Source organism: Idiotropiscis lumnitzeri, unplaced genomic scaffold, assembly GCF_059441095.1.
Source record: "Idiotropiscis lumnitzeri isolate Australia: NSW breed Sydney's pygmy pipehorse unplaced genomic scaffold, RoL_Ilum_1.0 HiC_scaffold_53, whole genome shotgun sequence".
Classification (NCBI taxonomy): domain Eukaryota; kingdom Metazoa; phylum Chordata; class Actinopteri; order Syngnathiformes; family Syngnathidae; genus Idiotropiscis; species Idiotropiscis lumnitzeri.
Window position 1 is genome coordinate 375,001 of NW_028283591.1, and position 27,784 is coordinate 402,784.

The 27,784-nt window shown below is 43.5% G+C and overlaps 1 protein-coding gene and 2 long non-coding RNA genes across 3 annotated transcripts in view; all 3 read right to left on the bottom strand.

Moving 5' to 3' along the window:
- LOC148315702 (uncharacterized) overlaps positions 1 to 9,099 on the bottom strand; it is a 13,286-nt gene extending 4,187 nt beyond the window's left edge. Inside the window, exons 1-3 of the long non-coding RNA XR_015840671.1 lie at positions 9,004 to 9,099; positions 4,386 to 4,486; positions 4,210 to 4,310 (exon numbers count right to left, since the gene is read on the bottom strand). This is a non-coding gene — a long non-coding RNA (uncharacterized LOC148315702). The remainder of the gene's footprint in view (positions 1 to 4,209; positions 4,311 to 4,385; positions 4,487 to 9,003) is intronic.
- LOC148315701 (uncharacterized) overlaps positions 1 to 27,784 on the bottom strand; it is a 537,087-nt gene that overhangs the window by 174,986 nt on the left and 334,317 nt on the right. The window lies entirely within an intron of this gene.
- LOC148315703 (uncharacterized) lies at positions 16,476 to 19,935 on the bottom strand. The gene is made up of 3 exons (XR_015840672.1): positions 19,862 to 19,935; positions 16,653 to 16,753; positions 16,476 to 16,576 (listed from the first exon to the last, which is right to left on the bottom strand). It is a non-coding gene; the product is annotated as an uncharacterized LOC148315703 (long non-coding RNA).

Here is a 27,784-nt window from a genome sequence, read left to right on the forward strand (position 1 = left end):
TATTATTGATATTTGACAGATTCATTAAAAGCAGACAATTATGTTTTAGGTAAATGTTTTACCTGACATGTTTCGGCGAGTCTTTCGCCTTCTTCAGAGTGTCGCATGATGGTGTCTTGAGACCCGTCTTTATCAGCTTATGTTCCATGAGGGTGTGAATTACCTGTCAAAAAAATGAAAAATCATAGCAGTAAAAGAACAAGCACAACATGAATATTACAAATCAGCAATCACTGACCACTGCAGAAGGGAAAACCACATCATGGACCGGGAGAAGGGCAGGGTCATCCGCACCGAAGAGAACAAACAACAGCGCTGGATCAGAGAGGCCATTGAGATCTGCAAGCGAGGCATAAAAACCATGAACAGAGACAAGGGAGCCTTCATCCTCTCTACCACCTGGAGCAGCATCTTGGCGGAGTGAACGGACAGCGGGGGGTGTGACTTGCCTTCATTCTTGTGACAGGTAAGTCACGCCCTCATGGAACATCAGCTGATAAAGACGGGTCACAAGACACCATCATGTGACACTCTGAAGAAGGCGAAAGACTTTCGTATTGTGACATCCTCAAGGCCTAAACACTAATCCGAGCAAATATAAGGTAGATTTTGTGAACCTGCCCGGAGAAAAACATCAACGAAAATAATTTGTATTTGTTTTACCAGTTGGTGGCGCTACCACTGCGATCAAAAATAAGTTGGCAGCCGTCTTCAGGGCCTGAATATCCTCAAATGTGAAAAATTTCGAGAAGATGGATCATCTGAATCATTTTGCAGGAACTTTTGTTGCCACGGAGAATAATCAGACTCTGCGGCACCGCAATAGCCACGCCCTTCGAAGGAAAGTCACAAAAATAGGGATAGAGTAAGATCAATGTCTTGAGTCTTTTCTCGCCAATTTTCAATCGGATTCGTTAAAAGGGCACCGTGCAGTACGTCAAAACGTAAAAAATGATATTGATTGGCGCAAGGTGTATAACAGAATATAAACATATAGATGTCTTCAGGTACCGACTCTTTATGTACATGTGAAGTTTTGGATTTTTAGCAGCATGTGCAGGAGAGTTATTAAGCATTTTGTCCATTGCGGCGAAGGAAATCTTAAGTGAAAACTTTGAAGCCCCGCCCCCGTCATATAGTATTTCGGAAACAAAAGATTTTAGCCCCAGTGTTTGTCCCAGGTCTTAAGATGCTACAGACAAAATTTTAAGGCAATCAGATGAAGCCTTTAGGATCAGGGTGCAAAAGAATGACCCCTGTAAACATGCAAAAAAGAGCAAAAGTCGGACTTTCAAAAATTCATAACTCACTTCCTGTTCATATTAGACGTTTAAAATATCAAATTTCTCGCCATGCCCGATGAGACTGCCAAGTTTGGTGAGTTTTTGTGCATGTTTCGGGGGTCAAAAATGCGATCGAACAATCGGAAAAATAATAATAATAATAATTTCTACAAAAACAACAGGGACTTCGCAGCGGTCGCTGCTCAGGCCCTAATAATAATAATAATAATAATAATAAAAAAAGTAATAATATTTTCTAGAAAAACAATAGGGACCTCGCAGCGGTCACTGCTCGGGCCCTAATAATAATAATAATAATAATTTCCACAAAAACAATGGGGACCTCGTAGCGGTCGCTGCTCGGCCCTAATAATAATTTCTACATAAACAATAGGGACCTCGCCGCGGTCGCTGCTCGGGCCCCAATAATAATTTCTACACAAAGTCCATTGTGGTGACCCGCCCCCTTTTAAGTAAATTCAAAATGGCCGACTTCCTGTAAAACCTAGCTCATTGCTCCAAGAGACTTTTTTGTAGGTCTTGGCCTTATACATACAGTGAACCCTCGCTACTTCGCGGTTCACCTTTCGCGGGTTCAGTGCTTCGCGGGTATAAAAAATATTCGGGGGCATTGTAGTTTCGCCGAGCGGCACGACGGGCGCTGGAGCGGTTAAACGGCCGGCGTGCGCCGAAGAAGAGCGTGGGCGAAGAGGAGATTGGACGAAGAAGAGCACGTTCCCCCGGACACGATCGGTGGCGACGTTTCGCGCGGTTCGGACCGTACCAGAGCTCCGGCCGGCGTGCGTGGCAGTTAAGCCGTAGAGGAGCACCTTCCCCGGGCACGGGCGGTGCCAAGCGGCCCCTAAGTTTAACCGAATGGAAGCTCCGGAGGAGGAGGGCATGCTCGCGTCACAGAAAGCCGAAGAGGAGCACCTTCCCCGGGCACGGGCGGTTCCAAGCGGCCCCTAAGTTTAACCGAATGGAAGCTCCGGAGGAGGAGGGCATGCTCGCGTCACAGTAAGCCGAAGAGGAGCACCTTCGCCGGGCACGGGCGGTTCCAAGCGGCCCCTAAGTTTAACCGAATGGAAGCTCCGGAGGAGGAGGGCATGCTCGCGACACAGTAAGCCGAAGAGGAGCACCTTCCCCGGGCACGGGCGGTGCCAAGCGGCCCCTAAGTTTAACCGAATGGAAGCTCCGGGGGAGGAGGGCGGGCGTGTGTCACAGTTAAGCCGAATTGGAACACCTCTTCCGCCCGGGCACGAACGGAGCGCGAAGCTGTCAGTTATGAATGAATAAATGAATAAATAAATAAATAAATAAAGAATGCCACCTTTCATTTCACAGGGCACACCGGACGGCGTACCAGCAGGTAAAAGTCGGAGTAATTAAATAAATACAAAAAGAATGGCTGGGGAATAAAAAAATAATACGTTTTAATAATAATTTGGTTTTTTTGTTATAACATGAATTTCACTCTCTCTCTCTCTCCTCGTATATATATATATATATATATATATATATATAAATATATATATATATATATATATTTATATATTTATTATATATATTGTATTTTTTTTTAAGCATTTTTGAAGGTGCGCCGCTACTTCGCGGATTTTCAGTTTTTGCGGGTGGTCTCGGTCCCCATTATAATATAATAATAATAATATAATATTCCCTTTATTAGTCCCACAATGGGGAAATTTGAGATTCGAACCCAGGCCTCGTGGGGAGACTGGGTCCTGAACGCGGCGCCTTAGACCACTCGGCCATCCTGGCAGCCATAATAATACTAATATTCCCTTTATTAGTCCCACAATGGGGAAATTCGAGATTCGAACCCAGGCCTCCTGGGGAGACTGGGTCCTGAACGCGGCGCCTTAGACCACTCGGCCATCCTGGCAGCCAAAGAAATCATGCGAGGCACATCAGGTGGGGATCGAACCCGCGCCGATAATACGTGCTTGCACTGCAATTCTTGTCATTGACCATTCGACCATTTTAACATTAACCGCGATAACCGAGGGTTCACTGTACTCCATAAAATTTACAAAAAGCGAGGTGAAACACTCAACCAGGGCTGCTTTTTTGAACATTTCTCGAGGGCCATGGCGAGCCATTTCAAAAAAGCTGCACAACTAACGGATAAAATATTGATAAATTTGCTCTGCCTGATGTGTGTGTAAAGTTTCACGAGTTGTCGTTCATATTTAGAACCTCATAATCAGCGTTGTTTTATTGCCGAACAGTGCAATGCCACTCCCACAACTTTTCACGAAAAAGGATGAATTTCGTATTGTGACATCCTCATGGCCGAAACAGTCATCCGAGCATATATGAGGGCGACCTTGTTGAGTTGCACGGAGAAAAACATCCAAGAAAATAATTTGTATTAGCTTTTACCAGTTGGTGGCGCTACTACTACGATGAAAAATAAGTTGGTAGATGTCTTCAGGGCTGAAGTATCCTCAAATGTGTACAACTTCGAGAAGATAGGATCATCTGAGTCATGTTGCCGGAGCTTTTGTTGCCACAAAGTACAATCGGACTTTTCAGCACCGTAAAAGCCACGCCTTTTGCCAAAACGTCACAAAATTCGGCAGAGAGTAAGATCATTGTCTTGAGTCTTTTCTGACAAATTTTCAGTCGGATTCGTCAAAAGGGCACCGTGCAGTATGTGAAAATTAAAATAAAAACACATTTTTGATTCCACTTGGCGGCGCTGTGTGTATAACAAAATAATAACATTAAGATGTCTTCAGGTCGGGACGTTTTATTTACAGGTGAAGGTTTGGATTTTTAGGAGCATGTGCAGGGGAGTTATTAAGCATTCATTTATTTGTATTAGGTTCATTTTGTCTTCTTATTATTGATATTTGACAGATTCATTAAAAGCAGACAATTATGTTTTAGGTTAATTTTTTACCTGACATGTTTCGGCGAGTCTTTCGCCTTCTTCAGAGTGTCGCATGATGGTGTCTTGAGACCCGTCTTTATCAGCTGATGTTCCATGAGGGTGTGACTTACCTGTCAAAAAAATGAAAAATCAGAGCAGTAAAAGAACAAGCACAACATGAATATTACAAATCAGCAATCACTGACCACTGCAAAAGGGAAAACCACATCATGGACCGGGAGAAGGGCAGGGTCATCCGCAACGAAGAGAACAAACAACAGCGCTGGATCAGAGAGGCCATTGAGATCTGCAAGCGAGGCATAAAAACCATGAACAGAGACAAGGGAGCCTTCATCCTCTCTACCACCTGGAGCAGCATCTTGGCGGAGTGAACGGACAGCGGGGGGCGTGACTTGCCTTCATTCTTGTGACAGGTAAGTCACGCCCTCATGGAACATCAGCTGATAAAGACGGGTCACAAGACACCATCATGTGACACTCTGAAGAAGGCGAAAGACTTTCATATTGTGACATCCTCAAGGCCTAAACACTCATCCGAACAAACATAAGGTAGATTTTGTTAACCTGACCGGAGAAAAACATCAACGAAAATAATTTGTATTTGTTTTAACCAGTTGGTGGCGCTACCACTGCGATCAAAAATAAGTTGGCAGCCGTCTTCAGGGCCTGAATATCCTCAAATGTGAAAAATTTCGAGAAGATGGATCATCTGAATCATTTTGCAGGAACTTTTGTTGCCACGGAGATTAATCAGACTCTGCGGCACCGTAATAGCCACGCCCTTCGAAGGAAAGTCACAAAAATAGGGATAGAGTAAGATCAATGTCTTGAGTCTTTTCTAGCCAATTTTCAATCGGATTCGTTAAAAGGGCACCGTGCAGTACGTCAAAATGTATAAAATTATATTGATTGGCGCAAGGTGTATAACTGAATATAAACATATCGATGTCTTCAGGTACCGACTCTTTATGTACATGTGAAGTTTTGGATTTTTAGCAGCATGTGCAGGAGAGTTATTAAGCATTTTGTCCATTGCGGCGAAGGAAATCTTAAGTGAAAACTTCGAAGCCCCGCCCCCGTTCATATAGTATTTCGGAAACAAAAGATTTTAGCCCCAGTGTTTGTCCCAGGTCTTAAGATGCTACAGACAGAATTTTAAGGCAATCAGATGAAGCCTTTAGGATCAGGGTGCAAAAGAATGACCCCTGTAAACATGCAAAAAAGGGCAAAAGTCGGACTTTCAAAAATTCATAACTCACTTCCTGTTCATATTAGACGTTAAAATATCAAATTTTTCGCCATGCCCGATGAGACTGCCAAGTTTGGTGAATTTTTGTGCATGTTTCGGGGGTCAAAAATGCGATCGAACAATCGGAAAAATAATAATAATAATAATTTCTACAAAAACAATAGGGACTTCGCAGCCGTCGCAGCTCGGGCCCTAATAACAATAGGGACCTCGCAGCGGTCACTGCTCGGGCCCTAATAATATTAATAATAATAATTTCCACAAAAACAATGGGGACCTCGTAGCGGTCGCTGCTCGGGCCCTAATAATAATTTCTACATAAACAATAGGGACCTCGCCGCGGTCGCTGCTCGGGCCCCAATAATAATTTCTACACAAAGTCCATTGTGGTGACCCGCCCCCTTTTAAGTAAATTCAAAATGGCCGACTTCCTGTAAAACCTAGCTCATTGCTCCAAGAGACTTTTTTGTAGGTCTTGGTCTTATACATACAGTGAACCCTCGCTACTTCGCGGTTCACCTTTCGCGGGTTCAGTGCTTCGCGGGTATAAAAAATATTCGGGGGCATTGTAGTTTCGCCGAGCGGCACGACGGGGCGCTGGAGCGGTTAGACGGCCGGCGTGCGCCGAAGAAGAGCGTGGGCGAAGAGGAGAGTGGACGAAGAAGAGCACGTTCCCCCGGACACGATCGGTGGCGACGTTTCGCGCGGTTCGGACCGTACCAGAGCTCCGGCCGGCGTGCGTGGCAGTTAAGCCGTAGAGGAGCACCTTCCCCGGGCACGGGCGGTGCCAAGCGGCCCCTAAGTTTAATGGAATGGAAGCTCCGGAGGAGGAGGGCATGCTCGCGTCACAGTAAGCCGAAGAGGAGCACCTTCCCCGGGCACGGGCGGTTCCAAGCGGCCCCTAAGTTTAACCGAATGGAAGCTCCGGAGGAGGAGGGCATGCTCGCGACACAGTAAGCCGAAGAGGAGCACCTTCCCCGGGCACGGCGGTGCCAAGCGGCCCCTAAGTTTAACCGAATGGAAGCTCCGGGGGAGGAGGGTGGGCGTGTGTCACAGTTAAGCCGAATTGGAGCACCTCTTCCGCCCGGGCACGAGCGGAGCGCGAAGCTGTCAGTTATGAATGAATAAATAAATAAATAAATAAAGAATGGCACCTTTCATTGCACAGGGCACACCGGACGGCGTACCAGCAGGTAAAAGTCGGAGTAATTAAATAAATACAAAAAGAATGGCTGGGGAATAAAAAAATAATACGTTTTAATAATAATTTGTTTTTTTTGTTATAACATGAATTTCACTCTCTCTCTCCCCGTATATATATATATATATATATATATATATTGTATTTTTTTTTAAAGCATTTTTGAAGGTGCGCCGCTACTTCGCGGATTTTCAGTTTTCGCGGGTGGTCTCGGTCCCCATTAACCGCGATAACCGAGGGTTCACTGTACTCCATAAAATTTACAAAAAGCGAGGTGAAACACTCAACCAGGGCTGCTCTGCATGTTGTGCTGGGCCACCTGGAACAACAGCGGAGCTATGCAAGGATGCTCTTTGTGGACTACAGCTCGGCATTCAACACAATCATCCCAGACATCCTCGTCGCCAAACTGGACACTCTCGGCCTCCCTGCCCTCACACACATCTGGATTAAGGACTTTCTGACCAACAGACCCCAGACTGTGTTGCTCGGCCCCTACACGTCCTCCACCCTCATGGTGAGCACCGGTTCCCCCCAAGGATGCGTGCTGAGCCCTCTCCTGTACGCCCTCTACACCTACGACTGCAGCCCGGCCCACGGCAACAACACCATCGTCAAGTTTGCTGACGACACGACAGTGGTCGGTCTGATCTCGGAAGGTGACGAGACAGCCTACAGAGAGGAGGTAGGGAGACTGACAACTTGGTGCAAGGACAACAGACTGCACCTTAACTCTGCTAAAACAAAGGAGATTGTCGTCGACTTCAGGAGGAACAAGACGCTGCCGCACCCCTCTGCATCGAAGGCGTGTGTGTGGAGAGGGTCCACACGTTCAAGTTCCTGGGAGTACAGATCTCCGATGACCTTTCTTGGAGTCACAACACCACAGCAGTGGTAAAGAAGGTCCGCCAACGTCTGCACTTCCTGAGAGTCCTCAGGAAATTCAACCTGGACAGGAAGCTGCTGCTGGCCTTCTACCACTCGTCCATCGAGAGCCTGCTGACGTACTCTGTCTCCACCTGGTACAGCGGCTGCACTGAGGCGGACAGAGTGAGGCTCCAGAGGACAGTCAAAACAGCGCAAAGGATTATTGGCTGCCCTCTCCCCTCGCTGTCGGACATCTACACCGCCCGGTGCCTCAGAGGGGCTCTCAACATCGTCAAAGACAATACCCACCCAAACTCACACCTGTTCGACCGGTTGCCCTCTGGCAGGCGCTACAGATGCATCAAATCAAGGACCAATAGACTGAGAAACAGTTTCTTTCCGAGAGCCATCTCCATACTGAACTCTCACACACACACGAGACCACCCTAACCTTGCAAAACAGCATTGTGATGTGTTTCTATATGCCCTATTCAGTACTGAATTCCATTGCACTGTCTTATTTATTTATCTAATTTATATATTGTCTGTATTATTGTTGTATTGCACTGGAGAGGGGAGCCCTCTAATCTCGTTGCACACTTGAGTACAATGACAATAAAGGGATTTCTATTTCTATTCTATTCTTTTTTTAACTTTTCTCGAGGGCCAAGGCGAGCCATTTCAAAAAAGCTGCACAACTAACGTATAAAATATTGATAAATTTGCTCTGCCTGATGTGTGTGTAAAGTTTCACGAGTTGTCGTTCATATTTAGAACCTCATAATCAGCGTTGTTTTATTGCCGAACAGTGCAATGCCACTCCCACAACTTTTCACGAAAAAGGATGAATTTCGTATTGTGACATCCTCATGGCCGAAACAGTCATCCGAGCATATATGAGGGCGACCTTGTTGAGTTGCACGGAGAAAAACATCCAAGAAAATAACTTGTATTAGCTTTTACCAGTTGGTGGCGCTACTACTACGATGAAAAATAAGTTGGTAGATGTCTTCAGGGCTGAAGTATCCTCAAATGTGTACAACTTCGAGAAGATAGGATCATCTGAGTCATGTTGCCGGAGCTTTTGTTGCCACAAAGTACAATCGGACTTTTCAGCACCGTAATAGCCACGCCTTTTGCCAAAACGTCACAAAATTCGGCAGAGAGTAAGATCATTGTCTTGAGTCTTTTCTGACTAATTTTCAGTCGGATTCGTCAAAAGGGCACCGTGCAGTACGTGAAAATTAAAATAAAAACACATTTTTGATTCCACTTGGCGGCGCTGTGTGTATAACAAAATAATAACATTAAGATGTCTTCAGGTCGGGACGTTTTATTTACAGGTGAAGGTTTGGATTTTTAGGAGCATGTGCAGGGGCGTTATTAAGCATTCATTTATTTGTATTAGGTTCATTTTGTCTTCTTATTATTGATATTTGACTGATTCATTAAAAGCAGACAATTATGTTTTAGGTTAATTTTTTACCTGACATGTTTCGGCGAGTCTTTCGCCTTCTTCAGAGTGTCGCATGATGGTGTCTTGAGACCCGTCTTTATCAGCTGATGTTCCATGTGGGTGTGACTTACCTGTCAAAAAAATGAAAAATCAGAGCAGTAAAAGAACAAGCACAACATGAACATTACAAATCAGCAATCACTGACCACTGCAAAAGGGAAAACCACATCATAGACCGGGAGAAGGGCAAGGTCATCCGCACCGAAGAGAACAAACAACAGCGCTGGATCAGAGAGGCCATTGAGATCTGCAAGCGAGGCATAAAAACCATGAACAGAGACAATCCTCTCTACCACCTGGAGCAGCATCTTGGCGGAGTGAACGGACAGCGGGGGGCGTGACTTGCCTTCATTCTTGTGACAGGTAAGTCACGCCCTCATGGAACATCAGCTGATAAAGACGGGTCACAAGACACCATCATGTGACACTCTGAAGAAGGCGAAAGACTTTCGTATTGTGACATCCTCAAGGCCTAAACACTCATCCGAGCAAATATAAGGTAGATTTTGTTAACCTGCCCGGAGAAAAAAATCAACGAAAATAATTTGTATTTGTTTTAACCAGTTGGTGGCGCTACCACTGCGATCAAAAATAAGTTGGCAGCCGTCTTCAGGGCCTGAATATCCTCAAATGTGAAAAATTTCGAGAAGATGGATCATCTGAATCATTTTGCAGGAACTTTTGTTGCCACGGAGAATAATCAGACTCTGCGGCACCGTAATAGCCACGCCCTTCGAAGGAAAGTCACAAAAATAGGGATAGAGTAAGATCAATGTCTTGAGTCTTTTCTAGCCAATTTTCAATCGGATTCGTTAAAAGGGCACCGTGCAGTACGTCAAAATGTAAAAAATTATATTGATTGGCGCAAGGTGTATAACAGAGTATAAACATATAGATGTCTTCAGGTACCGACTCTTTATGTACATGTGAAGTTTTGGATTTTTAGCAGCATGTGCAGGAGAGTTATTAAGCATTTTGTCCATTGCGGCGAAGGAAATCTTAAGTGAAAACTTTGAAGCCCCGCCCCCGTCATATAGTATTTCGGAAACAAAAGATTTTAGCCCCAATTTTAGCCCCAGTGTTTGTCCCAGGTCTTAAGATGCTACAGACAGAATTTTAAGGCAATCAGATGAAGCCTTTAGGATCAGGGTGCAAAAGAATGACCCCTGTAAACATGCAAAAAAGGGCAAAAGTCGGACTTTCAAAAATTCATAACTCACTTCCTGTTCATATTAGACGTTTAAAATATCAAATTTCTCCCCATGCCCGATGAGATTGCCAAGTTTGGTGAGTTTTTGTGCATGTTTCGGGGGTCAAAAATGCAATCGAACAATCGGAAAAATAATAATAATAATAATTTCTACAAAAACAACAGGGACTTCGCAGCGGTCGCTGCTCAGGCCCTAATAATAATAATAATAATAATAATAAAAGTAATAATATTTTCTACAAAAACAATAGGGACCTCGCAGCCGTCGCAGCTCGGGCCCTAATAACAATTTCTAGAAAAACAATAGGGACCTCGCAGCGGTCACTGCTCGGGCCCTAATAATAATAATAATAATAATTTCTACAAAAACAATAGGGACCTCGCCGCGGTCGCTGCTCGGGCCCCAATTATAATTTCTACACAAAGTCCATTGTGGTGACCCGCCCCCTTTTAAGTAAATTCAAAATGGCCGACTTCCTGTAAAACCTAGGTCATTGCTCCAAGAGACTTTTTTGTAGGTCTTGGTCTTATACATACAGTGAACCCTCGCTACTTGGCGGTTCACCTTTCGCGGGTTCAGTGCTTCGCGGGTCTAAAAAATATTCGGGGGCATTGTAGTTTCGCCGAGCGGCACGACGGGGCGCTGGAGCGGTTAGACGGCCGGTGTGCGCCGAAGAAGAGCGTGGGCGAAGAGGAGAGTGGACGAAGAAGAGCACGTTCCCCCGGACACGATCGGTGGCGACGTTTCGCGCGGTTCGGACAGTACCAGAGCTCCGGCCGGCGTGCGTGGCAGTTAAGCCGTAGAGGAGAACCTTCCCCGGGCACGGGCGGTGCCAAGCGGCCCCTAAGTTTAACCGAATGGAAGCTCCGGAGGAGGAGGGCATGCTCGCGTCACAGTAAGCCGAAGAGGAGCACCTTCCCCGGGCACGGGCGATTCCAAGCGGCCCCTAAGTTTAACCGAATGGAAGCTCCGGAGGAGGAGGGCATGCTCGCGTCACAGTAAGCCGAAGAGGAGCACCTTCCCCGGGCACGGGCGGTGCCAAGCGGCCCCTAAGTTTAACCGAATGGAAGCTCCGGGGGAGGAGGGCGGGTGTGTGTCACAGTTAAGCCGAATTGGAGCACCTCTTCCGCCCGGGCACGAGCGGAGCGCGAAGCTGTCAGTTATGAATGTATAAAAGAATAAATAAATAAATGAATAAAGAATGCCACCTTTCATTTCACAGGGCACACCGGACGGCGTACCAGCAGATAAAAGTCGGAGTAATTAAATAAATACAAAAAGAATGGCTGGGGAATAAAAAAATAATACGTTTTAATAATAATTTGGTTTTTTTGTTATAACATGAATTTCACTCTCTCTCTCCCCATATATATATATATATATATATATATATATATATATATATATATATTTATTATATATATTGTATATTTTTTTAAGCATTTTTGAAGGTGCGCCGCTACTTCGCGGATTTTCAGTTTTCGCGGGTGGTCTCTGTCCCCATTAACCGCGATTACCGAGGGTTCACTGTACTCCATAAAATTTACAAAAAGCGAGGTGAAACACTCAACCAGGGCTGCTTTTTTTAACATTTCTCGAGGGCCATGGCGAGCCATTTCAAAAAAGCTGCACAACTAACGTATAAAATATTGATAAATTTGCTCGGCCTGATGTGTGTGTAAAGTTTCACGAGTTGTCGTTCATATTTAGAACCTCATAATCAGCGTTGTTTTATTGCCGAACAGTGCAATGCCACTCCCACAACTTTACACGAAAAAGGACGAATTTCGTATTGTGACATCCTCATGGCCGAAACAGTCATCCGAGCATATATGAGGGCGACCTTGTTGAGTTGCACGGGGAAAAACATCCAAGAAAATAACTTGTATTAGCTTTTACCAGTTGGTGGCGCTACTACTACGATGAAAAATAAGTTGGTCGATGTCTTCAGGGCTGAAGTATCCTCAAATGTGTACAACTTCGAGAAGATAGGATCATCTGAGTCATGTTGCCGGAGCTTTTGTTGCCACAGAGTACAATCTGACTTTTCAGCACCGTAATAGCCACGCCTTTTGCCAAAACGTCACAAAATTCGGCAGAGAGAAAGATCATTGTCTTGAGTCTTTTCTGACTAATTTTCAGTCGGATTTGTCAAAAGGGCACCGTGCAGGATGTGAAAATTAAAATAAAAACACATTTTTGATTCCACTTGGCGGCGCTGTGTGTAGAACAAAATAATAACATTAAGATGTCTTCAGGTCGGGACGTTTTATTTACAGGTGAAGGTTTGGATTTTCAGGAGCATGTGCAGGGGAGTTATTAAGCATTCATTTATTTGTATTAGGTTCATTTTGTCTTCTTATTATTGATATTTGACTGATTCATTAAAAGCAGACAATTATGTTTTAGGTTAATTTTTTACCTGACATGTTTCGGCGAGTCTTTCGCCTTCTTCAGAGTGTCGCATGATGGTGTCTTGAGACCCGTCTTTATCAGCTGATGTTCCATGAGGGTGTGACTTACCTGTCAAAAAAATGAAAAATCAGAGCAGTAAAAGAACAAGCACAACATGAACATTACAAATCAGCAATCACTGACCACTGCAAAAGGGAAAACCACATCATGGACCGGGAGAAGGGCAGGGTCATCCGCACCGAAGAGAACAAACAACAGCGCTGGATCAGAGAGGCCATTGAGATCTGCAAGCGAGGCATAAAAACCATGAACAGAGACAAGGGAGCCTTCATCCTCTCTACCACCTAGAGCAGCATCTTGGCGGAGTGAACGGACAGCGGGGGGTGTGACTTGCCTTCATTCTTGTGACAGGTAAGTCACGCCCTCATGGAACATCAGCTGATAAAGACGGGTCACAAGACACCATCATGTGACACTCTGAAGAAGGCGAAAGACTTTCGTATTGTGACATCCTCAAGGCCTAAACACTCATCCGAGCAAATATAAGGTAGATTTTGTGAACCTGCCCGGAGAAAAACATCAACGAAAATAATTTGTATTTGTTTTAACCAGTTGGTGGCGCTACCACTGCGATCAAAAATAAGTTGGCAGCCGTCTTCAGGGCCTGAATATCCTCAAATGTGAAAAATTTCGAGAAGATGGATCATCTGAATCATTTTGCAGGAACTTTTGTTGCCACGGAGAATAATCAGACTCTGCGGCACCGCAATAGCCACGCCCTTCGAAGGAAAGTCACAAAAATAGGGATAGAGTAAGATCAATGTCTTGAGTCTTTTCTAGCCAATTTTCAATCGGATTCGTTAAAAGGGCACCGTGCAGTACGTCAAAATGTAAAAAATGTTATTGATTGGCGCAAGGTGTATAACAGAATATAAACATATAGATGTCTTCAGGTACCGACTCTTTATGTACATGTGAAGTTTTGGATTTTTAGCAGCATGTGCAGGAGAGTTATTAAGCATTTTGTCCATTGCGGCGAAGGAAATCTTAAGTGAAAACTTTGAAGCCCCGCCCCCGTCATATAGTATTTCGGAAACAAAAGATTTTAGCCCCAGTGTTTGTCCCAGGTCTTAAGATGCTACAGACAGAATTTTAAGGCAATCAGATGAAGCCTTTAGGATCAGGGTGCAAAAGAATGACCCCTGTAAACATGCAAAAAAGGGCAAAAGTCGGACTTTCAAAAATTCATAACTCACTTCCTGTTCATATTAGACGTTAAAATATCAAATTTCTCGCCATGCCCGATGAGACTGCCAAGTTTGGTGAGTTTTTGTGCATGTTTCGGGGTCAAAAATGCGATCGTACAATCGGAAAAATAATAATAATAATAATTTCTACAAAAACAACAGGGACTTCGCAGCGGTCGCTGCTCAGGCCCTAATAATAATAATAATAATAATAATAAAAGTAATGATATTTTCTACAAAAACAATAGGGACCTCGCAGCCGTCGCAGCTCGGGCCCTAATAACAATTTCTAGAAAAACAATAGGGACCTCGCAGCGGTCACTGCTCGGGCCCTAATAATAATAATAATAATAATTTCCACAAAAACAATGGGGACCTCGTAGCGGTCGCTGCTCGGGCCCTAATAATAATTTCTACATAAACAATAGGGACCTCGCCGCGGTCGCTGCTCGGGCCCCAATAATAATTTCTACACAAAGTCCATTGTGGTGACCCGCCCCTTTTAAGTAAATTCAAAATGGCCGACTTCCTGTAAAACCTAGCTCATTGCTTCAAGAGACTTTTTTGTAGGTCTTGGTCTTATACATACAGTGAACCCTCGCTACTTCGCGGTTCACCTTTCGCGGGTTCAGTGCTTCGCGGGTATAAAAAATATTCGGGGGCATTGTAGTTTCGCCGAGCGGCACGACGGGCGCTGGAGCGGTTAGACGGCCGGCGTGCGCCGGAGAAGAGCGTGGGCGAAGAGGAGAGTGGACGAAGAAGAGCACGTTCCCCCGGACACGATCGGTGGCGACGTTTCGCGCGGTTCGGACCGTACCAAGGCTCCGGCCGGCGTGCGTGGCAGTTAAGCCGTAGAGGAGCACCGTCCCCGGGCACGGGCGGTGCCAAGCGGCCCCTAAGTTTAACCGAATGGAAGCTCCGGAGGAGGAGGGCATGCTCGCGTCACAGTAAGCCGAAGAGGAGCACCTTCCCCAGGCACGGGCGGTTCCAAGCGGCCCCTAAGTTTAACCAAATGGAAGCTCCGGAGGAGGAGGGCATGCTCGCGTCACAGTAAGCCGAAGAGGAGCACCTTTGCCGGGCACGGGCGGTTCCAAGCGGCCCCTAAGTTTAACCGAATGGAAGCTCCGGAGGAGGCGGGCATGCTCGCGTCACAGTAAGCCGAAGAGGAGCACCTTCCCCGGGCACGGGCGGTGCCAAGCGGCCCCTAAGTTTAACCGAATGGAAGCTCCGGGGGAGGAGGGCGGGCGTGTGTCACAGTTAAGCCGAATTGGAACACCTCTTCCGCCCGGACACGAACGGAGCGCGAAGCTGTCAGTTATGAATGAATAAATGAATAAATAAATAAATAATTAAAGAATGCCACCTTTCATTTCACAGGGAACACCGGACGGCGTACCAGCTGGTAAAAGTCGGAGTAATTAAATAAATACAAAAAGAATGGCTGGGGAATAAAAAAATAATACGTTTTAATAATAATTTGGTTTTTTTGTTATAACATGAATTTCACTCTCTCTCTCTCTCTCTCCCCGTATATATATATATATATATATATATATATATATATATATTTATTATATATATTGTATTTTCTTTTAAGCATTTTTGAAGGTGCGCCGCTACTTCGCGGATTTTCAGTTTCCGCGGGTGGTCTCGGTCCCCATTAACCGCGATAACCGAGGGTTCACTGTACTCCATAAAATTTACAAAAAGCGAGGTGAAACACTCAACCAGGGCTGCTTTTTTGAACATTTCTCGAGGGCCATGGCGAGCCATTTCAAAAAAGCTGCACAACTAACGTATAAAATATTGATAAATTTGCTCTGCCTGATGTGTGTGTCAAGTTTCACGAGTTGTCGTTCATATTTAGAACCTCATAATCAGCGTTGTTTTATTGCCAAACAGTGCAATGCCACTCCCACAACTTTTCACGAAAAAGGATGAATTTCGTATTGTGACATCCTCATGGCCGAAACAGTCCTCCGAGCATATATGAGGGCGACCTTGTTGAGTTGCACGGAGAAAAACATCCAAGAAAATAACTTGTATTAGCTTTTACCAGTTGGTGGCGCTACTACTACGATGAAAAATAAGTTGGTAGATGTCTTCAGGGCTGAAGTATCCTCAAATGTGTACAACTTCGAGAAGATAGGATCATCTGAGTAATGTTGCCGGAGCTTTTGTTGCCACAGAGTACAATCGGACTTTTCAGCACCGTAATAGCCACGCCTTTTGCCAAAACGTCACAAAATTCGGCAGAGAGTAAGTGAGTCTTTTCTGACTAATTTTCAGTCGGATTCGTCAAAAGGGCACCGTGCAGTACGTGAAAATTAAAATAAAAACAAATTTTTGATTCCACTTGGCGGCGCTGTGTGTATAACAAAATAATAACATTAAGATGTCTTCAGGTCGGGACGTTTTATTTACAGGTGAAGGTTTGGATTTTTAGGAGCATGTCCAGGGGAGTTATTAAGCATTCATTTATTTGTATTAGGTTCATTTTGTCTTCTTATTATTGATATTTGACTGATTCATTAAAAGCAGACAATTATGTTTTAGGTTAATTTTTTACCTGACATGTTTCGGCGAGTCTTTCGCCTTCTTCAGAGTGTCGCATGATGGTGTCTTGAGACCCGTCTTTATCAGCTGATGTTCCATGAGGGTGTGACTTACCTGTCAAAAAAATTAAAAAATCAGAGCAGTAAAAGAACAAGCACAACATGAACATTACAAATCAGCAATCACTGACCACTGCAAAAGGGAAAACCACATCATGGACTGGGAGAAGGGCAGGGTCATCCGCACCGGAGAGAACAAACTACAGCGCTGGATCAAAGAAGCAATTGAGATCTGCAAGCGAGGCATAAAAACCATGAACAGAGACAAGGGAGCCTTCATCCTCTCTACCACCTGGAGCAGCATCTTGGCGGAGTGAACGGACAGCGGGGGGCGTGACTTGCCTTCATTCTTGTGACAGGTAAGGCACGCCTTCATGGAACATCAGCTGATAAAGACTGGTCACAAGACACCATCACAGGGTTCGAAGTTAACTTTAAAAACTGCTTCCCCATAGGGCAAGTGCCACTAAAATTTGCCTTGCCCGAGTGGCCAAATTACTTGCCCAACTAGGGCAAGTGACAATTTTTTTTCTCTTGCCCTGAGTGACTTTTTGTATGACAAAGTGTCTAATTACAAATTGCATGAATTTTTTGTTCGGACAGTTCCCGCCTAGAAAGAATTAAAAATACGTTACAATCATAAGTGTTGCTTATATAAAAATGTATCATGTATTAACACATTAATTAGGTGTCTGCTGACCCAGGATTATGTTATTGTTATGTTATGTTATATATCAAAGAGAATGTGGAATGACACTGAACGATGGAAGGTGGAAGGATGTGGAAACATCGTGAATGACATTGAATGATTTGGAATGACACTGAAAGATTTTGAATAATACTGAATGACACTGAATGAAGTAAAACTCTCTGGGAACGGGCCAATTCAAGATAGCTGCCGCACTGTGGGGGAGGCTTTGGTACCAAATTTGGAAAGAGACCCAAACGGTTGGGTCCATTTTATATCAGTGTGGGGGTGAAACGTTGGTCTTGGCGGAGCTGTCTGAATATTGGAGAAGTGAGAAGACAAAGTAAAACAGAACAATTAAAATCACTCTTCAAATACATATTGTTTGGTAAGCAGAGCATGATTTACAGCTCACCATTTTATTGCATGCACCAAGCATGTTATACATTTTTCTGTCCACGGGATGGCGTAGTCAAGAAAAATGAAGCATCTCGAAGCCCATTCGTGTGTGAAGTATTTCCCTGCAGGGCTTGGCTGCTTTATGGGGCTTCATTTTGCCATCACTAGTTTTAGATAGTTTTAATTTTTGAAAGAGCATTTTCATTTTACAGTGAACCCTCGCTACTTCGCGGTTCACCTTTCGCGGGTTCAGTGCTTCGCGGGTCTAAAAAATATTCGGGGGCATTGTAGTTTCGCCGAGCGGCACGACGGGGCGCTGGAGCTGTTAGACGGCCGGCATGCGCCGAAGAAGAGCGTGGGCGAAGAGGAGAGTGGACGAAGAAGAGCACGTTCCCCCGGGCACGATTTGGGGCGACGTTTCGCGCGGTTCGGACCGTACCAGAGCTCCGGCCAGCGTGCGTGGCAGTTAAGCCGAAGAGGAACAACTTCCGCCCGGGCACTAGCGGGGCGACATTTCGCTCTGTTCGGGAGCGTACGAGAGCTCCGGAGGAGGCCGGCCGGCGTGCGTGGCAGTTAAGCCGAAGAGGAGCACCTTCCCCGGGCACGGGCGGTGTCAAGCGGCCCCTAAGTTTAACCGAATGGAAGCTCCGGAGGAGGAGGGCATGCTCGCGTCACAGTTAAGCCGAAGAAAAGCACCTTCCCCGGGCACGGGCGGTGCCAAACGGCCCTTAAGTTTAACCGAATGGAAGCTCCGGGGGAGGAGGGCGGGCGTGTGTCACAGTTAAGCCGAATAGGAGCACCTTCCCCGGGCACGGGCGGGGCGAAATGAAACCGAGTTCAATCGAACGGAGACACGCTTCGGGGGAGCAGGTCCGGCGTGCATGACAATTAAGCCGAAGAGGAGCACCTCTTCCGCCCGAGCACGAGCGGAGCGCGAGGCTGTCAGTTATGAATGAATAAATGAATAAAAAAAATAAATGAAGAATGCCACCTTTCATTTCACAGGGCACACCGGACGGCGTACCAGCAGGTAAAGGTCGAAGCAATTAAAAAAATACAAAAAGAAGTAATTGAATAAATACAAAAATAATGGCTGGGGAATAAAAAAATAATAAGTTTTAATAATAATTTTTTTTTTTTGTTATAGCATGAATTTCACTCTCTCTCTCTCTACCCGTGTGTATATATATATATATATATATATATATATATATATTTATTAATTTTTTTTTTTTAAACATTTTTGAAGGTGCACCACTACTTCGCACTTTTTTTTTTAAGCATTTTTGAAGGTGCGCCGCTACTTCGCGGATTTTCAGTTTTCGCGGGTGGTCTCGGTCCCCATTAACCGCGATAACCGAGGGTTCACTGTATTTTTTTCATTATCGAATTTTATTTTTTTCTATTCAAGTTTTGAGTTCATTTTCGTTTACTAAAATAACCTTGGGCTGCAACTACTATCACAGCAACGGCTCATTATATTTTGGCTGCTAAATATGCCAATTTGTCAGAGAGAAGACCGTGACAAAGAATGGCCCAATCGCAATAAACACTCTACACCATACGTTCCTCGTTGACGTGTACATGGGGTGTTGCAGAGCACAGGTTCCAAGCAAAATTGGGACAATGCGTGTGACGACACCAACTTCCGCCTCCTATGTCATCGAGCTTGGCGGCACGTTATCATTATGTATTTATTTGTAACAATTTTGACGTTGAGAGTGATATTAAAACTTAAGTAATGTGGTAGTTAGGAAAAAACCCTGGCTTGGGACCCACCGGAACAAGCTATAGCTTCATTTGTACTATTTGAGGCGCTCTCACAATCTGCGGCGCATGCACACAAGGTCGCTAAGTACGCTAGCTGCACTCGGACAAAACACGTAGGTGACTTTAAAAGAGTGACCGAAATTGCACACATGCAACTGTTTATCATAATGTCATAATTCGATATGTACATTTGAAGAGAATTTTTTTCAGCATGGGCACAAGAATTCCACCGAACATCGCCAGTTCAATGGGATTTTGGTTAAGTCCGCAAATAATTGTGGACAATATACTTTGGCTGCGCGCTCGAATAATTTTACTCGTATATACTTCAATGAGGGTGTAGTGTGGGTATCGGGATCTTTAACACGCCCTAACACGAAGCTGACTCTCCAACCGCCACAGCCTTTTAATGACGAAATTATAAAATAAACAAAAACACTGTTCAACAACATAAAATAAAATAAAAAATCACATCATACTTACATTTATAAACTTTAATCCTCAAGAACATTATTCTCAGGTTGACCGAAAGACGAGGACACGGGAGCGCCTCGGGCATGTTCTTCTTCCTTGTGTAGGCGAATGACGTTTTAAGGTGCTTGTCCGCCACCTGCTGTGCTGAACTATGTATTAAATAAGAAAAGCAAATTGTTGAATGTTTTTTCCCCAATGAAGACTGAATTGTAAAATACCCGGAAATGGCTTTTCTGTTTTATTGTGCATTTAAAAAAAATTCAGATTGTCCTTTTTTGTTGAGATAATTGTTGAATATTGAAATTGCACATGTAACTGGTAATTTAGTTTTAGATATTATTTGAACCAGTGGAGGGCCATGCATTTCACACCTGGGCCTTCAATGAAGTCCTACTTCGTCCTACTTGAATAAATCCCCCTCATAATACCATAATTTATGACACCACGGGTGGACAAACAATATACAGAAAAGCACTTAGACAGCACTGACCGAGTGTTGGACGATATAGCTTCTCTTGAAAGGTCCGTGTTGAAAATGGCCTCGCAAGTGAATCTTCAATTTCTAAAGATAAAGATGTCTTTTAATTGTCCCATAACGGGGACATTTGCAGTGTTACAGCAGCAAAGATATACATCACACAGTGGCACCGACGTAATGTAGCCGTTAATGTATAACATTGGCAGCAGGCATTCATAAAAAGCATGCAAATATACACAGTATATACGTATATACACAGATCCCCATGTATATACACACTTACAGCCCACAACATATACAAGTGTAAGGAAACACTCCTAATGCCTGTCTATGGTTCAGAGGGGAAATAAATAAAAACGCTGCAATGATAAAAAAAAATACTGAATGATTGAAAATACTGCAATGATAAAAATACTGCAAGAATAAAAGTACTGTACCCAGCCAACATGTCCAACTGGGCCCCAAATGGGGTAAATGCGGGATTCCTGGGTACCAAGTGGGAATGGGCTAGAAGTGGGCAATGGTACAGGGTTCCATGTGGGCGCCATCTGGGATTGGTGGGCATGGGCTTAAACTGGGCAAATGTTGTGGGTGCAATACGGGTTGTGTATGGGCTAAGTGGGCATGGGTTAGAACTGGTAAAGATAAAGATAAAGATGTCCTTTATTAGTCCCACAATGGGGAAATTTGAGGTGTTACAGCAGCAAAGATATAGCTCACACAGAGTCGGCGGCGTAATGTAGCCGTTAATGTATAACATTAGCAGCAGACATTCATAAAAAGCATGCAAATATACACAGTATAAACGTATCTAAGTGTAAGGAAACACTCCTAATGTCTGTCCATTATACAGAGGGGAAAATGCTGTAATGATAAAAACTACTGAATCTACTACTGAAACCATTTATAGGTCCTATTTGGGTTATGTGTGGGCTAAGTGGGCATGGGTTAGAACTGGTCAACCATGTGAGGGTCTCATATGGGCTGTATATGGGCCAAGTGGGCATGGGTTAGAGCTGGTCAACCATGTCTGGGTCCTATTTGGGTTATGTGTGGGCTAAGTGGGCATGGGTTAGAAGTGGTCACCATTTATCGGTCCTGTTTGGGTTATGTGTGGGATAAGTGGGCATAGGTTAGAGCTGGTCAACCATGTCTGGGTCCTGTATGGGTTATGGATGAGCTAAGCGGGCATGGGTTTGAAAATTTGTTCTGGAGCCTTTTTGATATTTAATGCATGCTATGCTAATAGTAACCACCCGAAGACTATTCTCAGTAGAACTATTCAATGGATGCCAAAACGATAGAGACATGGCCATGGAGCCTATGCTGCGAGATTGTGAAAGGACTAAAATAAGTGTAGGATTTTTGAGGACCAGAAGTCAGCTTTTATTAGGTTTGACATTGATTTAACTTATGGAACAATGCAAATTATGGTCGGGTTGTTGTTGGACTTTTTCCGCTTTTGACTAAGGGACGGGTGTTTTTATTTTCTGGGACTCTTTAGAACAAGCGGCACGGTGGCGGACTGGTTAGCAAGTCCGCATCACAGTACAGAAGTGCAAGGTTCTCCCTGTGCCTGCTAGGGTTTTCGCCGGTTTCCTCCCACTTTCCAAAAACATTCATGATAGGTTGATTGGTCACTGGTCCAAGGTCTGAGTGTGAGAGCGGATGGTTGCTTGTCTCTGTGTGCCCTGCGATTGACTGGCAACCAGTTCAGGGTGTACCCTGTCGACTGCCCGAAGACAGCTGGGATAGGCTCCAGCACTCCCGGGGACCCTTGTGAGGACAAGAAGCAGTACAGAGGATTGATTGATTTATTAAAATTAAAATTAAATTCATGTATTTATCTATGCTAAATTTAACAAGGCTGGACGTTATATTTTGTGAATTTACATGTACCCCCAACTGTGACTTAATAACCCTTAAGGGACAAGATAACATTTTATAATATTCCAGACAGCTAAGATTGTCATCTATGAACTATTTGACAAGGCAGGTCCAGCATCGTCAGCCACATCCAACAGTCAACACAGTTACTTTTTTTTTAATAAACAAAATCAACATTATTAATTAATGTTATTTTATTAATTCTGTATGCTGTGAAAGATCTTTATTCAAAGTATATTTGAAGTTATTTCTACCTTATTGCTTGATTTTTGTAGATTCAAGTTGGAGTTGTCAAAATTACAGATTCTTTTGAAGGCAGCATATTCAAACTGTGAGAAAAGGAGCGAATGCAAGCTACGCGGTCTTTGAGGTGCGGCAGAAGAGCTGAAAGCACGGTGAGTCCCGAACGATAATTGAATTAATTAATTAATCTTGGGTAAATGTCTGGCTCTCATTTTTTAGACTTACTTTACAATGTGTTTTGTAATTTTTCAAGGTTGCCTGTGTTGGAAAACTGCTTGGTGCGTTAGCTAAAACACAGTATGCTAAAATGATAAGTGACGAGAACACAGAGGGTATATCAACAACGTACGTACTCGAATTATTTTGGGGAAAACTTAAGTACATTATAATCACCCTTTTAATAATACTGATAAGCGTTGTGTGTTTTATTTATTTTTATGAGGACCTTTACAACGAGCTACATATTGTTAGCATTGGGCCTACGACGCTAAACACAGTGTCCCTCGATCTCTCTCCAAAATTCTCCAAAAGACTTAAGCTTTCACTCAAATTAATACAATCTACTCCACTAGCTCATTTAAGGCTTTTTTGTGATGTGTTTGATTTGGGTAAGTAAAGCAAAACATATTAACTGTTGAATGTTGCCTGTTATTTAAATAATAGAAATTCAAGATGAAAGTTGAACAGATATTGAAATGCTAGATTGGCTCATTCAGAATCATGCCACAATGTGCTTTGTATGTTTTGTGTGTGGGTTTATCAAGCTCTAATTCAATGCAGTGTCCAAAACGAGCGCGCATAATTGTTGGATGAATGTTGGTTAATAGAGTCAGATAATAGTTAAAATTCCAACAGTTGAACAGATGTTGAAATGCTAGATTGGCTCATTCAGAATCATGCCACAATGTGCTTTGTATGTTTTGTGTGTAGGCTTATCAAGCTCTAATTCAATGCAGTGTTGAGCTGCATTTGAGAGGAACTACGTAAGTAACTAATGTGGAAAAATTGTGACTTCTTTGTGTACTTTTATTTTGAATATTCAAATTTTGTGGGTAAAGGTTAGAGAAAATAAGTTTAAAATGAGAGCTGTACAGGTATTTAAGTTTTTGGTTTGTAAAATACCCGAATGTGGGTTTCAGCAGGTGAGGCAATGATTGGACAGAGCAAAAGCTATGCTCCAAAATAGAAGTGATTACACCTTCACTAGACTAACCTGCAGCTAATTACATAATTATAAAATTAACACTTTAACCTGGCTTCCCCATCACAGATGTATTCTTTTAAATGCAAAGCTTTTTGTTCTAGCTTTTGTTGTTAAATGACATTCATGCCCAAGTGTCTATGCATCCATTGCAGGGATGTTTTCTCAAGTGACGAGTCTGAAGCCTGTGATGACGAAGTACCATCTACACCTCCCCATGGATTGTCACAGAGAAAAAGCTTCCTAACCAAGAGAGGCGCTGCAGAAGGTCCTTGAGTACGTCCAACGTGTTGAGTCTGTGAGTCTACTGCAGGATCTAATGCAGGTATGAAAATGATGAAATTTTAATGTATTATCTTCAAAATTATAAATAATTATTTAATTTCTTGAAATATAAAATTAGGTACCCTAAACCCAAGTAGGAACCCCAGTCCCAGTACATTCCTGATTCTGGAGCTACAGAGATCAAACCATCCTACTGTATCACTAAATAGCCCCACCTCTAAAACCCTGATTCGGAAGGCCGAGTTGAAAGACTTCAGAGTTCAAGATGGTCAACTGCAACTATGATAAGCCGAATGTGTTCACCCCAAGTCGGAAACTGAGAAAAAGACTCAATTTTCACATGATTTCAGTCCCTTCTATATTTAAAAGAATGTATTGGGGCTCTAAAAATGTGAAATATTTTTACAAGTATTTCTTTTACTACTCATAGGCAGTTTCATAATAATAGTACAATTTGGCATCGTGTATTGTTTTTTGGTTCCATTCAAAATGCACAAGACGTATAGACATATTTTGTTTGTGGATCGCTGCAGCATCACACGAGCGCACAGAGACAAACGTGGCAGCAACTTAAAACAATTAAAATATCGAATCGAAATCGAGAACTGAAAATCAAAAATCGAATCGGGGCTTGAGTGAATCGTTACCTCCCTAATCATAATCATTTTGGTAGAATGTTGGGCTCTTGCCCTTTGAGTGTATATGGCGTTACCGAAGCTGTTCACTTAATCGACAATTCCTTTCCTGTGACGTTTATCATACCCAGTTTAACTGCCAAAATATTTTTAAGTGTGTGATGATTATCTGGATCGAGTGACACCCATGTTATAATGGTTGCAGGTATTGGTGGATTGGACGATAGTGTCAGAACAATGATGGCGTTCATCATGACAAATCCTCTGTCTCTGAAGTACAATCTCTTTGGACATCGTAGCAAGAACAAGCGCCGAGACCTGCCTTTTTCGGATGTTCTATACGGTAATATATTTTTTTTTTTTTTTTTTTTTTTAAGGGATTGTGGTGTGAAGACATTTCAGCATAGGGCTGGGCGATTAACCGAAAATTTACCGTTACCGAAATTTATTAGAATGACCGACATCATTTTGCCCATGTCGGTAAATTCGGTGTCTAAAAAAAAAAAAGAAAAAGGAAAGTCTTTTCTGTCTGCGGCAATGTTCATGCCTCTTTAAGTCTGCTCCAGCGCATGTAGTCACGTGACTCAGGCGCTGTAGAAGAATGTAAACAAGACGCGTTCGTAGCTGGCGATTCAAATTCAGAAGAGGCTGACACGGCTAAAGACGAAGTAACGTTAGTTGAAATTGGTCTTGTCGCGCTTGTCCCAAAAAGAAATTCGACATCTGTCGTTTGGAAATGTTTTGGGTTCCATAAAGACGATGTTTGCGCAAAAGAACATGAACTACAAAGTGCGTCGTAAGCACTTGAAACAGCGCGTCCAACCTTTTCTTTTTCACCACCCACAACACAACCATGCTGTTGACTTGGAGCTTGTGCTAAAAGTTCAAAGTGAGAAGCAAGGTTGGACAAGTGACAACAGCCCACTAACGGAGGCGAAACCATACGAGAGAACGTCTCAGTGGTGGACGCGATAGCCTAGCACATAGCTAAAGATAGAGCTCCTGAAGTTACAGTGGAGCGCACAGGATTTAAACGCCTCAGGAACGTAGCCGACAAGAGGTACGAAAATATTTGCCGCAAACAGCACTTCCCGATATGGACAACATCGGGACGGGAGCGGAGACATGTCGAGCATTTTGCATCCACATCCGACTTGTGGTCGAGTCGCAACATGGATCCCTGTTTGAGCCTGAAATGTGCAGTACATAGACGAGAAGTGGCGACTGCGCACCGGAGTACTCGAGACGGCACATTTTACTGATGAAGCACACGCGTTTGTTTGGCACTGGCATTCCATTGATTTTTTTTTTTTTCATTTTATTTAGCATTTTGTTTACAGGCGACTAGTGCCTTTGCACATGGCATTATTTATATTGTTTACAAGATACCTTTACACAAATCTAAGCATTTGCAAATGGCATTACACCATCTCGGCACAATCTATTTGCAGGAAAAGATTTTGTGAGAGGTACCCTTTTTTTTCCTGTTCTTTGTGACATTGTTCAAGTCATGCAAAGCAAGCTATTTTGAATGTTTATTCAAATGATTTTTGTACTTCTATTTTTCATTGAAAGTAATGTGTACCAGTTGGTCAATAAAAAAAAGCAGTTAATATGCATTTTCTGCATTTATTTTGATTTTGGTCCTCAGGGGGAATTTATCGTGCATTTATCGTTATCGAGGTAAAATTGCCCAATTTATCGCGATATTGATTTTAGGTCATATCGCCCAGCCCTATTTCAGCATGTCCCATAAGGTTTCACAATCATTAAATAGCTTTACTAAGTTGGCTTCTTGTCTTTTTTGTTTTAGGAGCACTGAAAAGGAATGGAGCCACAAAGGACATCAACGAGAAGGACACAGGCAACCCTGTCCAAGTGGTTCATGGGAGCTTGTGATCAAGGTGGGAATAGGGCAGTTCGAGCTCGGAGATCTCAAGGCAACTGTCAGGTTTAAAACGTCCTGACGCCATTTTTAGACTGAAGGTGGCATAAATCCAGACCAAACCAGTTAGAGTTTTGTTTTTGACCATTCGCGAATGGGAGAGGAAGTCAGGAGGTGAAGCAGGCGTCTTGCCAGTTCAATCTCGCGCACTCTCTCTCACTCTCTACCACCCGTTCGGTCTTTTATCAGCAACCTAAGCAGACAATGGAGGTCTGTCTGAAATTCTAGCAGGCAGGCAGGAAGCAATCAACCACAGTAGTCAGTCAGGAATTCGAAACTAAAGTGTGTGCGTGTGTTCCAGTTGTGCGCGTGTGTGCTAAAGCAATAATGTGAGTGTCTGTGTGTGTGTGCGCAATTATAACTGATACAAATAGTGTATAAAAACATGATTAGAAATACACAAACTATTTACATATCCTCATCCCATCTCACATTCCCCCGTTTGTGGGTTTAAATCATGTCCTTACGGCTTTAAGACAGATCATCATAATGAAATCATACAACAGTGTGGTCATCCGTGGAGGGGCGAAAACCCTCAGTAGGGACAAAATTCCCCTCCTCCCTTCCGGCGTGGAACGAGATTCTCATGGTATGTTGGTCACTTGGGAATAAAACATAAAAAAACTTCAATATACCTAGTGAAAAATAACAAAACTGTCTCCACGCAGAGCTTGTCTCCACGCAGAGCTTGTCTCTGCGGCGACTTGATGGAGGCCCTTGCCTCGTTGTAGGAGGGGACAGCCGTCTTTACCTCCCGGATCTTCGTGTGTGGTGTATGTGTGTGCATGTGTGGGGGCAGGGGCAAAAGGGTCCATGTGTTATTTAGGTTTCAGTGTCCAGTTCGAGTTTGTCATTGTCCAGTTCGAATTCGTCATTCTCAACATCAATCAGGTTGTAATGGTACATTTGGGCAACAAACATGCAGTTAATAATCATCTTTGTCATAAGAATAATGCAACATGAACAGACTACACATAACAAAAATGAAAACCATAATTATCCCGATATATTGTCTTTCAAATTCTTCGTAGTGGTCATAACATCAATAATTGTTTCATTTTATTAAAAATGTAAATGCAGTAATGTTCTCCAATCAAGGCTAAAATTCTTTATGTACGTCATTAATTTCCAAACAATATCTAATCTTTTTGTTCTGTGGCTTCAACATTCGTATCTGTGGCTGGTTGTGCGGTTCCGATGTGCGTGTGGTCCGATATTGTGACTCAGGTGGGCTCCTGTTCGAGGGATTCGCGTTGCT